A 13764-nucleotide genomic window follows, 5' to 3' on the forward strand; every position below is an offset into this window, starting at 1 on the left:
TACGAAATGGCTTCTACATAAAACATTCCACATACATGTGTGCACATGTATGTCGAAAAATTAGATGCCGAATGGTCCCCAGGTGATACTCGCTCAAGATAAATTCGTTGTGGGAAAAGTTAGAAACGGCCTGTTTACTGAAGAACGGAAAATTCTAGAAGAAGGCCGCGTGTTGATATCACCACCGGCTCCCTAAATGTGGCTAAGCGCCGAGACACTCATAAACGATATGCATATAATTCGAATAGTAATCGGTATTGTACGCTTTCATGGTAATCAACGAAACTATTGCATATTTACCCGAAGCCTCGTTAGTCCCACCTATTGAAAACATTTCGAAAGATGACATCAATGATGAATTTAATTATCAAAATTAACCTAACCATTGCGCTATAATTGAAGAATTGGAACAGCTGAATTGGTCGCTGTAGTGGAGAAAAGCTCGCTTTTGACGTCCCGACGGCCGCGGCGTTCCTTTCTGAAGGCCGCACCTTGGTTGGTTCTTAGGGAGTGACGTTTTCTCGTTTTACCAGAGAGAGAATAGACCTCTCCCTGTTTGTAAACAAACGACGTCATAGTAGAGTCGTGCGCCGGTCTTGTTTTTTTTTTTGTTTACGTGAAATGGATCTCAGAGAGCTGAGGAACTACGAACAACCATGTCTGGATGTTGTGCTGCAACGAGACAGAGTCAGGCAAAGCATTTTTCTGCATTCCGACGGGCAAAAGTGACGAGACGCGTAGATCGGCACAGAACCTGCCGGAAGAACTTCACGCCTACGAATAACACACGCTTGAGCGAAGTAAATTTCGTGGCGTGTTTATTTTTCATTGCAGAACCTTTGCACACAGTATTGAATAACAGTTCAACTATGCGAAGAACAGCCGGGCGTATCAAAGTAGTGCTTATTGGATCTTGCCATTGCGTTCCTTCTCCTGCGGCGCTAGCAAAACGCCACTATCAGGACCACTTCACACGCGACGACTTCGAGGACAAGGAGATTCGAAAGAAGTTGAAGTGGACGGCAGTCCCAAGTAGCTAGTTTTGCATACCGGACACCTACGAGGCTGAGGAAGGCTCCTATCCCCCGTTCTTCGCACGCAGAGTTCTCCGAGGAGTCACCAAAAGACTTGCACACTGAAGTTGATGACAACCTAGTGTAAGATCAATGGGCAGTGGAGGATGGTAATGCGTCGAAATATATGTAGATATCCACTATGAAAATTATTGAAACTTATGAAAACTATTCCTAAATATTGAGCTGTAATTGTAATTGAATCAACTTTGCAGAGGAAGTCAACACCGTCACAAATTTCTGTGACCACAGCATCGAGGAATATGCACAGGAAAAACCTGCAGACAAGTCATGTGATGATCCCCTCGACGAGGTCGCAGAAACGAGTAAATGCTGAGACGGAATGTAGTGACTTGAAGCTCACGGTCTACTCCTCATGGAAGATCAACTGCTTGCGTTGGATCGGGGGATTGGAAGAACAATCCACAGCACTTTACATGCGCGTCGAAAAAAGTTGGCATTCACATAGCCATTGAACGTGTGAAATAGAAATTTAATTGCGAAGAGATGAGAATAAAACTGGTGTAGGTTATTTATGTCGACCTGAAGCTGCACACACGAGCACTATAGTTTTATGTCCACAAAACAAGTGAACTAAAAGAAAAAAACAAAAAAAACTGATCTATAGAGCGCAAACGAGACTCGACGATGCCTTTTAGAGGCGAACACGCGCGCCAACATAATTCGTCTGTTAGCTACAGAATACAACAAACTATACTGTAGTGACGCTTGTGCCCTGTTTCATTAAGTATTCGCCGAGTCCCACCACAGGAAGTCACAAAATTTTTGGTGCACAGCCGCGAAATCAACGCGATGTAACACTGACTACAGCTATCCTAACACGCGATCCGCGGCGGCTTGGAAGCAATATGGCTGCCGGAGCAGACGACGCGGAGCGGTTGCGGTACTCTTCCACCGGTACAGTGACTCTAGTAGTCCCGGCGGGAGGTTGGAAGCAAAGAGGAGGAAAACGCATCACGTGACGCGCCTCGGCGAATGAGCAAGGCGGCGGCACGGGGAAAGCGAATGCGCTACTCTTCCCCCCGGGTTCGGTGACTCTACGTCATAGTGTTCGACAGCGCCACCAATTTGGTAGAGTTGAACTACGCTCAAAGCTAGGGGGCGAACAAGGTCGCGCCCGACGGCGCGCCTCACTGTCTTGAGGTGATTACGATGGTTCCTGAAAGGGATGCGACCGTCGGTCCCAGTGGCGTAGCCAGACCTCCAAGGTAGGGGGGGCTCGATACGAAACCCCCCCCCCCCCCGCTGATCATGTATGCGGCAACACACACATACTTGTGCACACTGCAGAGTGCGAATGAAAAAAAAAAAGAGTTGATTGGACGTTCACAATACGATTACATGTATAGGCTGCCATGACCAATGAGGTGGTGTCATGAGATTCGAAGTATGTTGAAAAGCTCATACATTGAAAACCATTCAAGAGTGCTGCTTAGATAGACGCCTTGATCTGCAAGAACTTTCGCGAGCGTCACACTGCCCCCCCCTTCCCCCATATATTACGTTCTCATCGGATTGGCATGATTTGCGTGGGTCGGTCCGTGGCAGGTAGGGGGGGCTCGAGCCCCCTCTAGCCCCCCCGTGGCTACGCCACTGGTCGGTCCTACTTTTTCTTTCAGTAGGAGGCAGTGAACAAGTGCCCATTCGTGGAACCCAGCCCTCCCCTTCCGATTTGTTTCGGTTTCAGTCTGTCTATACCAACGTCATGATGACGTTTCTCGGGTAGAGGTCTACTCTGCTGTTGTCGTGTATTCCGTCGAATACCAGTCAAACCACGCCAGTACTTCGCGTGGGATTTTCGATACCGTGGTCAGTGGTCGAGGAGGAAGAAAATGACACTATAGTTTCGACGTACTATACGTTCAGCAACTGTCACGCAAAATATTTCCTATGGGAAGCGCGAATTCCCCGAGAAAAATAGTTTGCAAGAATTCCCGCTGCGGCGGCGATCTCCCCATCTACCCCTCACGTGTTGTGACGTCAGGTCAGCGAAGGACTTTTTATTGGCTGCCGAGGATCGTCTGCTAGCAGGAACGACCGGTCGAGCCACAAGCTCGCTTGGCCCAGTGGTTAGCGTGCTGGTCACGTCACGTCACGTCGAGGCTGGGAGGTACCCGAGTTCGAGTCCTGGTGCCGGCTGTGCTGTCTGGCGTTTTTCCTGGGTTTTCCTCAAACGCTTTCAGCCATATGTCGGCACAGTTCCCTTAGAAGTCGGCCTAGGACGCGACGTCGTGACATTGCCCGCCTCTGTGAGGCCGACAACAGCGGGCCCTTTCATCACCACCATCAGCACTGGTCGAGCCGCGGTACGGGCGGTGCAAAATACAATCGCAAAAAGAAAGAAAGGATAAAAAGGAATCCTGGGAAGCAGGGCAGCCGAAGGAAGGAAGGAAGGAAGGAAAGAAGCAGCTCTTCTGACCCGCGAGATTGCTCTCTTGCGCATATAGGGATGCGTGCTGTAGTCGTACTTTTTGTACGAACTCACAAGGAGTTCTGTGTAATCCTTTGCAGATTTTTTATTTAAAAAAAGCTGCGAGAGTAGCACAGATAAAAAATATGTAAAGAATTAAAAACACACACACACACACAGAAGGAGTTCTCACTCACAGTTGAGGACTTTCGTGATCGAACTTCAAAACTTCCGAACTTTCCAAACGAACTTCAACGCACAGCACGCTCCTGGCCAACCATCATCACGAATGATGTCGCTATCTGCCCTGATTTGTTGAAAACTGGAGTCGTACGCTTTTTTTGTAACAATTATGAACAGCATAAGTGTCACAAAAAAGGCGTACGCCTCCCGTTCTCGACAAATCAGGGCAGATAGCGACATCATTCGAGATGATGGTTGGCCAGTAGCGTGCTACGCGGTGAAGTTAATTTCTAAGAGTGTAGATGTGTCAGAGTATAGTCTTTCTTACATACTCGTATATTTCGGATGTGCAGGACCCTGAGCTCTCAAATAAAGAGCTCGTCATCGTATATAGTTACTCGTCTTATCGTAAAAGTAAGCATATTGCCTATCGGAAACTAATGCCCGCGTCTGCTACTCAGACATTGGTAGCTTTGTCTGCATGGCGGGTGGACATGACTGGCACATAAAATATTTTCCTCGCCATCTGCCTCCAGGGGGAGAAAATAAAATCAATAGGAATAAATCGACAACCCTCCTTCCTCTCGCTTCTGTTCTGGGTTTGTCCAATATAAAAGAAAGTAGAACGATAAAGAATGTGGGATATGTGTGTGTGAAGACTTGGAGGATGAGCATTTATTGTAATCCATGGCATTCTCGGAGACGTCTTCAAACCACTCTGGTTTTGCATTCAGAGCGTTGCTTTATGCAATATTTATAATAAATATTGCATATACCTATAATAAAATGATTAGTATTATCGTATACAACTATCCGTCCAGACGTTGGTAGCTGGACTTTATTGGACTATCTCTGGACTACTACTCTAAAATAACAGTAGCAGTACTAAGGCGGTGGTGGCGTAACTGCTCGCCGCAGTTGACCTAAAAAATTCGGCAACGTCACTAGTAAAACGGGCGCATAAAAGCAGTAGTACGGGTTCGGATCTGGGTATAGGTACGAGCCCATGGAACCTCTGGGAACGAAAATATATGGTGGAATGGTGGACTGGGAGGAGGGCCATTGGAGATGCCTTGGAAGTCGAAGGCCAGTGAAGAAAAGAGCAGTAATGAAATATAGAGCTATATAGGGCTTATTCACATGACGTCATCCGTAGGAGAGCTCCACTGCCGCTTGCAGAGTTGCCGCCATATTGTAGGTCCTCAGGTTTTAATTGTCCCGGCCTTCAACCACATCGCATTCACCGTACATATGCTGTTTCAAAGCTATTGTAGTGTGCGAAGATTATTTGTACCATGATGCGAGTAATTTACATCACAGGAGGCTAAACACGAAGCCCAATGTTAGGTTCTTTCTCCCTGTGCAGCATTCCGTTAAACTGCGGAATACACATATAGAACAAAGTATACCGGACACATCACACATCTCATCATCGGATTGAACTTTCTGTATTAAGTGTACTGGGGTAGCCAGTTTGTCTTCGTCGAAACTCACATCCCCATTTTTTTCTTTATTCACATCACATCACATCACAAAGTATACCAATAACATAGCCACGTGATGGTCGTATGTAAGGCTGTGCGAATAGTATTTTGAAACACACGCGAATACGAATCGTACTTTGAGTTTGCTATGCAAATGAGCCGAAGCCGAAACCACGCATACTCTAGCACAAAAGGAGCGACGGGCTCTGTCGTCGTAGGGCCACGTATTTCGTAGCAAAAGAGCTGATTGGAGTAGGCGCTCATCTGATGGCGAGATAGACGCTTTTTTCCTCGGACGCTTTCAGACATATCTCGGCACAGTTCCCTCAGAAGTCGGCCCAGGACGACCAGGGCGTTATTCGTGACGTTGCCCACCTCTGTGAGGCCGACAACGGCGTGCCTTTTCACCGTCACCACCACCACCACCACCTCCACCTATAGACACTTTCCATCCCAGATAAGCCAAAGGTCATGTCCTTTCTGCGCTCGAGAAGTTCACAGTCCTGTTTCGACTCATTTGCGTGTCAAAATTTGGCGATTTATATTTCGAAGTACGCGCTCGATTCAAGATTCAAAAAAAAAAAAAAAAAAAAGGAGTGTGGGTTCAAATAACCATTGCCTATAATTCTGCTGTCTCGCATTTTACCAAAAACACGTAATTAAAAAGTTAGTTAACAAATTTTAGGTAATTGGTCATCCAGTAGCTACATGCGCCTTCCCACACGATGTCCGCCTGGCCGCATAACCCGCCTTGCCATCATCAGCTGCTTTCGTAGCATTTATATATAAAAAAAGTCTGTAAATGATTAAAAAAGAGAAAAAAATGTGATAAGGATCACAGTGTGAACCACCACTCACTTTCTTCTATACCATCTGTTCTGGCGTTTTTTACCTTAGGAATGCACACTCTAAGAAAAAAAGGTGTGAAAAGGTGGTAACTTCTATATATAGTTACCACTTAGGTCAACATAGCGTCTGATAAAGGGTGTAACAGGGTGGCAAAAGCAATTATCTTATACCCAAATTGCTACAAAAAGGCGTACACCCTCCTCGCTCACCGAATCAGAAGCGGTAACCGGTTACCGCTTCTGGTTCGGCAGAGAGTGAGGTAGCAGGTAGAACTTTGCAACCTTTTAGGCACAACATATGCGACAACTATTACCTCCTAAGTGGTGTAACTGCTCCACCCTTTTTTCTGAGAGTGGAGCATATTGTTTTTAGGACGATTTTTCTCTGCTTGTCAGTCTTTTGAGGTGTATTTGGTTTGGCAGACACATCGATTCGATTCGCCCTCTAGATGGTTGTATGACCAGAAGTACGAGTACCGCTGAAACCGTCCCGATAGTGGTATAGTTATTGTAGAGCTGCTCAAATCGGCTCGAATCGCTTTGTATCTAAAAGGCAATGTAGCATTTGAAAGGAGATTATTCCATGCATGTCTGTGTCCGAAGGATCAGTGAGTATATCACGATACGTTGTCACAACTTCCAACACTCTGTGCGTCGTGCTCACATCGACGGACTTTCGGGCTACATTGCATAAGCCATGTCCCACGATGGCCTCCTTGCTCGATATTTCACTTCTTCGCAAGAGATCGTAAAACGGAGGGTTCTTTACGCAAGCAGACGGTCAAAAAGTTTACGAAATCTTTTGAAGCGACCCAGACAAAGGAAAAGCCCCTCGCATTCCACGGAGGAGACAATCAACGGCGGGAACCGAGGAGACTATTATGATTCTACGAGCTTCGAAAGGCCAGGATGAACAGCTGCCTTTTTTTTCATATATACCTCACTGTAACTAGTGTAATGGATGCGTCGAAGAAAACGATAGATTGCAGACGATGTCATTCTTCGGAATGTAGGACATATCCGAAAGACGTACAGAGACCAGCATCAATGCCACCACACTGAGTAATGATCTGCACTGTCCGCAGATATATGCAGAATACTTGCGGATTCGAATGAAGTAAGAATAATCACCGTGGTATGCGGATCGGATGTGGATAGCGCACGGGCGGATATGGATCGGTGCTTCGTAATGACGAATAAATCGCAATAAATCGCAAAAGTATCAAGAAGCCAGTCGCGATTTGGCTAGCGCTCCGCATCGACACGGGTTCGATCCCACATCTTTGCCACCCTCTTCCTTGCCCCATCCCTTGCCTCCATCCGAATTCTCCGCATGCACAGCAAGTGAGCAGCCAGTATGCCACCATACAGAAGGATACACCATGGGCCCCGACCTTGTAAATGAACTGAACGGTATTTTCTGTAATTCATTTTTACAGCGAAAACATGCTTTCTGATGCAACAGAATAGTCACTGCACATCCAAAAAGTGCATCGGCAACGAGACTTTCAATGTGACTTTAATGGGAAAATCCTCGCTGCTGTACATTTGGCCAATGGGAAGCTAGGCCGGCCTCCAATGGGTGCGACTGAGCGCGGTTCCACTTCATTGACATTGACATTTACAATGATTTCTCATTGGAACCCACTAAATTCCTGTTGTTTTCAATATGGTATTTGTACAACATTGTCGATTCGGAATGAGAAATTTTGGTCACTTTCAATGAGAATTGTGAATGTGATATCCGCTTAAACTGAATGAGATTTCTGGTCTATTTTGAATTGGACTATTTCCAGCAGGGGCGTTTGTTTCCATTTTTTCAAATTTTTCGGAAACAGAAACGAAGAAAACCGTTTTTTTTCGAGCGATCTCAAATTTCCGGAAAGTTTGCATCTCTCTGCAGGTGTCGTTCTGTATCTTGTTTTCTTAGTATTTGGACAGGAGGTTCCCGCGCCTAGGCACTCCGAGGCATATTCGCAGGCTCCGTGTGAGGATACCCTGCAAGTTTGTCTCTTGAGTTTTGGAGAGGTGGTGTAGGTGCGGAATGCTGTAGGCCAGGTTTTGTCAAATTAATCCAGACTGTCTAGAGCGGAATTCTTTTCCGTTGCCTTTGTGGTGACAACCGAGCATCTTCATCACGTTGGTGTATTTCTTAGTGGTGTCCGTGGTTTATCCAGAATCCCAAACGTGGAGGGGTGTTCGAAAAAATTAGTGTGTGTGGGGGGGGGGGGGCATTATTATAGTTACGTCATTGCAGCTTAACATACCATTACCGGCAAATGTCTAAAGCTGAAAGCAGAGGCGAAAAAGTTAGAGGGGTGTCACTGAACATTTGGGGGGTGTTAGGGGGTGTAGGGGGTCTGGATAAATCACTGGTGGTGTCTGTGAGGGTTTCTATCTGTTCTGCCCAAGTGAGGTTGCTGCCCACCACGATGCCAAGAAACTTGTGCTTTCGTTCTCGTTGTATCGGCTGTCCGTAGATGGTAAGGCGAAGTTCCTTTGCCTTTTCTGATGTTGATGTTGATGAAGAAAAATCCTAGGGAGAGGTTGCATTCGTCACACGACAAATTCGGCTACTCCCATAAACAGAGCCCCCACCCCCACCCCCCACCCCGTGTATCTCTTAGTGGTGTCCAGTGGTTTATCCAGAATCCTAAACGTGGAGGGGTGTTCGAAAAAATTCGTGGGGGGGGGGGGGGGGGCATTGTTATAGTTACGTCATTACGGCTTAACATATCATTACCGACAAATGTCTAAAGCTGAAATCGCAAGGGCACCCCCTGTAGGGGATACACAGGTGAAAAAGTTAGGGGGGTGTCACTGAACATTTGGGGGTGTTAGGGGTGTGTGTGGGGGGGGGTCCGAACTATAACATTTCACCGTAACATTTTTCCGAGTGAAGGGTAAATAGTCTGTTTTTTCGATTGATAGATCCATAGCTCGTTCATCAAGAAAGATGGCAATGGCCAGTATAGCATGGTCTAAGGTACGTTGGATGGTTTTGATATTTCTTCCACAGGTTCAAATGCAGATAACGTCGGCATATATCGTGAACCTGACTCGTAATAGGAGAAATGCCGCTAATTCGGCCATCAGGAGGTTAAACAGCGCCTTGTGGTATACTCTTAAAGTAGCAGTAATGATAGAGTGCGAATCAGTGGCAGATCCGGGATGGGGGCATCACCCCTCCTTAAAAAAAAACGGCAGTTCATACATTGAATTTCCCTCTCTTCCCTCCCCCACTCCGCGCTCCGACAAAGAGAGCCCCCCCCCCCCCCCCCAAACCGAGGGTCTGGATCCGCACCCCTACACTCTTAAAAATGAACTTCCCCGCATAGCACACTCTTAAAAATGAACTTCACCGCATAGCACGCTCCTAGCCAACCATCACCTCGAATGATATCGTTGTCTGCCCTGATTTGTCGAAAACGGGAGGCGTACGCCATTTTTGTGACACTTATGCTGTTCATAATTGTCACAAAAAAGGCGTACGCCTCCCGTTTTCGACAAATCAGGGCAGACAACGATATCATTCGAGGTGATGGTTGGCTAGGAGCGTGCTATGCGGTGAAGTTCATTTTTAAGAGTGCACGCTCCAAGCCAACCATCATCTCGAATGATATCGTTATCTGTCTGATTTGTTGAAATGGGAGGTGTACGCCTTTTTTTGTGTCAATTATGAACAGCATAAGTGTCACAAAAAAGGCATACGCCTCCCGTTTTCAACAAATCAGGGCAAATAACGATATCATTCGAGGTGATGGTTGGCTGGGAGCGTGCTATGCGGTGAAGCTCGTTTTTAAGAGTGCAGAGCGAGTGAAGTCATATTCGGGGTGTCCCAGAAAACGTGTCATTGTCAACTATGCCACCTAGAATCATGCGGTCAATGGCATTTGTTCTTACTAGGTTTTTGCAACTCCTGATGTGAATGTCATGTATCATAAGTTTAATTATGTAAATATTTGTGAACCGAACTCGGAAATTTGCCAAGTAAATGTCACGTTTTTACCCCACCAATATGAAGAGCGTGCCGAATTCACTGAAGTTCATGATAACTGACAGTGATATTCGCGAGCTATACCATCGGAAGAAATAGCCGAGCATCATGCTTTTCGTAGCACCGAACCATAACACGCGACGACTTCTTGAGCGCTATTAGTCCGACGAAAGGAGGTTCCAAACCCAGCCCACAGAGTGATAGTAGAAAAAGCACTTCCTGAAATTGGGAGAGGGAAAGTGCGATCCCAGAGAAAGTCGGACGCGATAAGCCATACCTGTGTTATCTCTTTCTGCGATGTCGGGAGGGCTGGGTTTCCAACCTCCTTTCGTCGGACTGACAAAGATTGCGCTGAAAAATTCATCGTGCGCTATTCTGTGCGTACTCCGTAGAGCATGATGTTCGGCTATTTTTTCCGATGGGATACCTCCTGAATATCCCTGTCAATTATCATTAATTTGACTAAACTAGACACGCTCTTCACCATTGGTGGGGTAAAAAAGTGACCTTTACTATAGGCAAATTTCCGACATAAGCTCGCAGAAATTTACATAATTAAACTTACGTTACACTCTTAAAAATGAACTTCACCGCATAGCATGCTCCTAGCCAACCATCATCTCGAATGATATCGTTATCTTCACTGATTTGTTGAAAACGTTTTTTTTTGTGACACTTATGCGGTTCATAATTGTCACAAAAAAGGCGTACGCCTCCCGTTTTCGACAAATCAGGGCAGACAACGATATCATTCGACGTGATGGTTGGCTAGGAGCGTGCTATGCGGTGAAGTTCATTTTTAAGAGTGCACGCTCCAAGCCAACCATCATCTCGAATGATATCGTTATCTGTCTGATTTGTTGAAATGGGAGGTGTACGCCTTTTTTTGTGTCAATTATGAACAGCATAAGTGTCACAAATAAGGCGTACGCCTACCGTTTTCAACCAATCGGGGAAGATGACGATATCATTCGAGATTATCGTTGGCTAGGAGCGTGCTATGCGGTGAAGTTCATTTCTTTATTATAATATATATTTTATTATTATATATATATTTTTTTATTATAATTCAATGACACCTTTTCTTGGACACCCTGTAGAGGCGGACTGGGACGAAAAATTCTAACCGCGGGAAAGAATCTCATACCGGACAGGCAAATGTCGTCCATACCATGCTATATACAACATCGCGGGAGGGGGGGGGGGGGGGGACCACCACATACACGTCGCCCTTTAGAAAAATGTTCAAATGTCTCAAATCACTAAAAGTTTGCGTGTACAGACGGCAACAGTTCGTGGCTTTACGTCACAAGACAACTAGCGACGCCACAGTGGTCGGTCTGTGGATTATTTGTTCTCCATCACAGGGTTCTTTAGCATGTTGTACGTCAGCACACGGCGCACCATATTTAACGTCTCTCGCGGAAGACGGCGTGTATATAAACATTCTGTACCTGCCAACAAGTTGTATGGCGCCCTCGGTCGCGATTGAATCTACAACCGTGTGATCAATAGGTGGACACGCAGCTAAGCGAACCCCCGGGGCCGCTGGAAAAGATATTCTCTTGTACTGGACTTGCGAAACAGAATGCGCGAAACAATTAAGGATCATCTGTAACCCTTTGCAGAAGGCCTATTGAAAGCACACACACACAGAAGAAGTTGAAATTTACGTCGTCGATGGGTAATTAGAGTAGACACACCCAAGGTGTGTCAGCCTACACTCTAAAATCGGTACCTTATAACGTACCTTATATCGAGCTGTACCTGGTCAATATCAGGTACATCAGTGCTTTTCCGCAGAGGTACTGGGCGAGACAAAGGATCTCGCTTTTTATGTATGAGGTACAAGCATACTTATGGGGTACACGGTCAGTTTATGAGGTACCGTGTCTTGTACCGTATAAAGCAGTACCTCTTGCGCAAAATCCTTTTGTGCTTTCCACTGCTTTCAGCACTTCTTGCGTTCAAGTAACGCCCCAAAGGGTTCGATGCAGTGAGATAATGCATGTACATCGCACAGGCTTGGAGGTAAAGGTTAGCTGTTGATTTACAACTATGATTGTTTCATTCACGGCAGATGATAATACGTTCCTGTCTGTGTCGTCAGCTAAAGAGCCTCAACCGTCGTACTTTTGTTTAAATTGTCTGCGTCTGTTTCAAGTATATTAGGAACACACACACACACACAAATAGAGATACGATGATGAGATGGGGCTGATGCCGGCCAGCAGGCTGGGCGCTGCCCCAGTGCCACTTGTACGTGATGAGAGATGATGATGGATATGATAAGGGGTCCGGTAATCAAAGCAGGGTGGAGAGGCCTGTTGATGACAGGAAGTCCCAAAAGTGACGCAGACCTTGGCGTGTATGAGCTGGACTGGACCATGGGCCCAGCACCTTGCCTATGGTAAATGGGCGATGATCGATCGCATGCAGTTCGTGCTGCAGGATCGCACGCTCCCGCTGGTAGTCCGGGCAGTCCATAAGTAGGTGGTGCAGGTCTGCACGCACACTGCATGCTGCACAACACAGACTAGACAGTGAGGAAGGAAAATGCCGTTCTGTATAGGCGAGGTTTATTGCTTATTGGGTATTTACATCGATAAAACAGAAAGAGATTAAACTCTCTCCGTGTGTTCGTGAAGGAGGCAGGTTTTCTTTTGGCCAACATGAAAACTAAAAGAAAAAGAACATTCCGGAACAGATAAGCTGTCGACGAACCGACAAGCCACACCTTCCAGTGGTTTCATGAGGTCAGGCGGGTGAGTTTCTCATTTTTTCTTTATCTTGTCTCATATCTAGCGAATCGAACTTTTGATACCTATGGAAGAAACATGCGTTATGAGTGCAGCCGCGTCCGCGTGTGAAGGTTATTTGTGATCAGGAAGTCGCCGTCTTCACACGGTTAAGTTGACCGGTTAAGGGACATGGATGGAGAGGCCGGGAAGGTGTACATGATGGTAAGTTGCTCTTTAACGTTGTTCATTTTCGCGACAACTACGTGCATGTGGGGTGAGCTTTGTGAACGCTAGCATGCCAGAGTGCGTATGCGATTGCATTGGGGGTTTTAACAACCTTAGAAGCGTTCCACGTCAGTGTATTATTTCAGGCTTGTCTAGCGCTACAGGTTATCGTCCCAGTTGTAGATCTGAAATATTTTCCGATGCAGATACAGTGGCGCGTACACTTGCCTTAACCAGCGGAGCGCGCGTCATCGGGCGCTCATAGACAGCTGGAAACGAGATCAGGATGATCTACAATCCCGTTGAAGGGAGGGTCGGTACGGACAACGGAGATGCCGAAACGCGACCTCATCCGCTGTGCTTATCGACCTCCTTTCAAGGGGATAGTAGATCATCCCAACCTCGCTTCCAGCTGCGTCTCAGCGTCCAATGACACGCGCTCCACTGATTAAGACAAGTCTGCGCGCCAATGTACCTCCCGTCAGTATAACGAACACTACTGCCACGTTGCACGGCCACCTCCAATGGATCCTTTCGAATCCAGCTCTCCGAGTAAGGAATAAAATTATAATTCTATACTGGAGGGAAATCTGATCACCTTTATACATTGCTTTGCTGGAAAGTCAGGCACCAGCAAGAGTAGCCCGTCAGCAAAACACTCATGGGTCAGAATGACGTCTTCACTTAACGGCGCAGCGATGTCGTTTGTCAACACTAATTATTCATACGATCGAAATAAATTAAGCGAAGTGATCGGTTTTGCTATTCTGTTACTGCTCAAG

At 46.4% G+C, this 13764-nt stretch overlaps 1 protein-coding gene and 1 long non-coding RNA gene across 2 annotated transcripts in view; one reads left to right on the top strand and one right to left on the bottom strand.

Moving 5' to 3' along the window:
• Positions 1-13764, bottom strand: part of LOC135396670 (protein sprint-like) — a 92999-nt gene that overhangs the window by 76244 nt on the left and 2991 nt on the right. The gene's annotated exons all lie outside the window — the stretch shown is intronic.
• On the top strand, positions 1001-1610 carry LOC135396673 (uncharacterized). Its single transcript, XR_010423495.1, has 2 exons — positions 1001-1183; positions 1289-1610. It is a non-coding gene; the product is annotated as an uncharacterized LOC135396673 (long non-coding RNA).

The sequence above is a fragment of the Ornithodoros turicata genome, chromosome 6 (assembly GCF_037126465.1).
Source record: "Ornithodoros turicata isolate Travis chromosome 6, ASM3712646v1, whole genome shotgun sequence".
Taxonomy (NCBI): Eukaryota; Metazoa; Arthropoda; class Arachnida; order Ixodida; family Argasidae; genus Ornithodoros; species Ornithodoros turicata.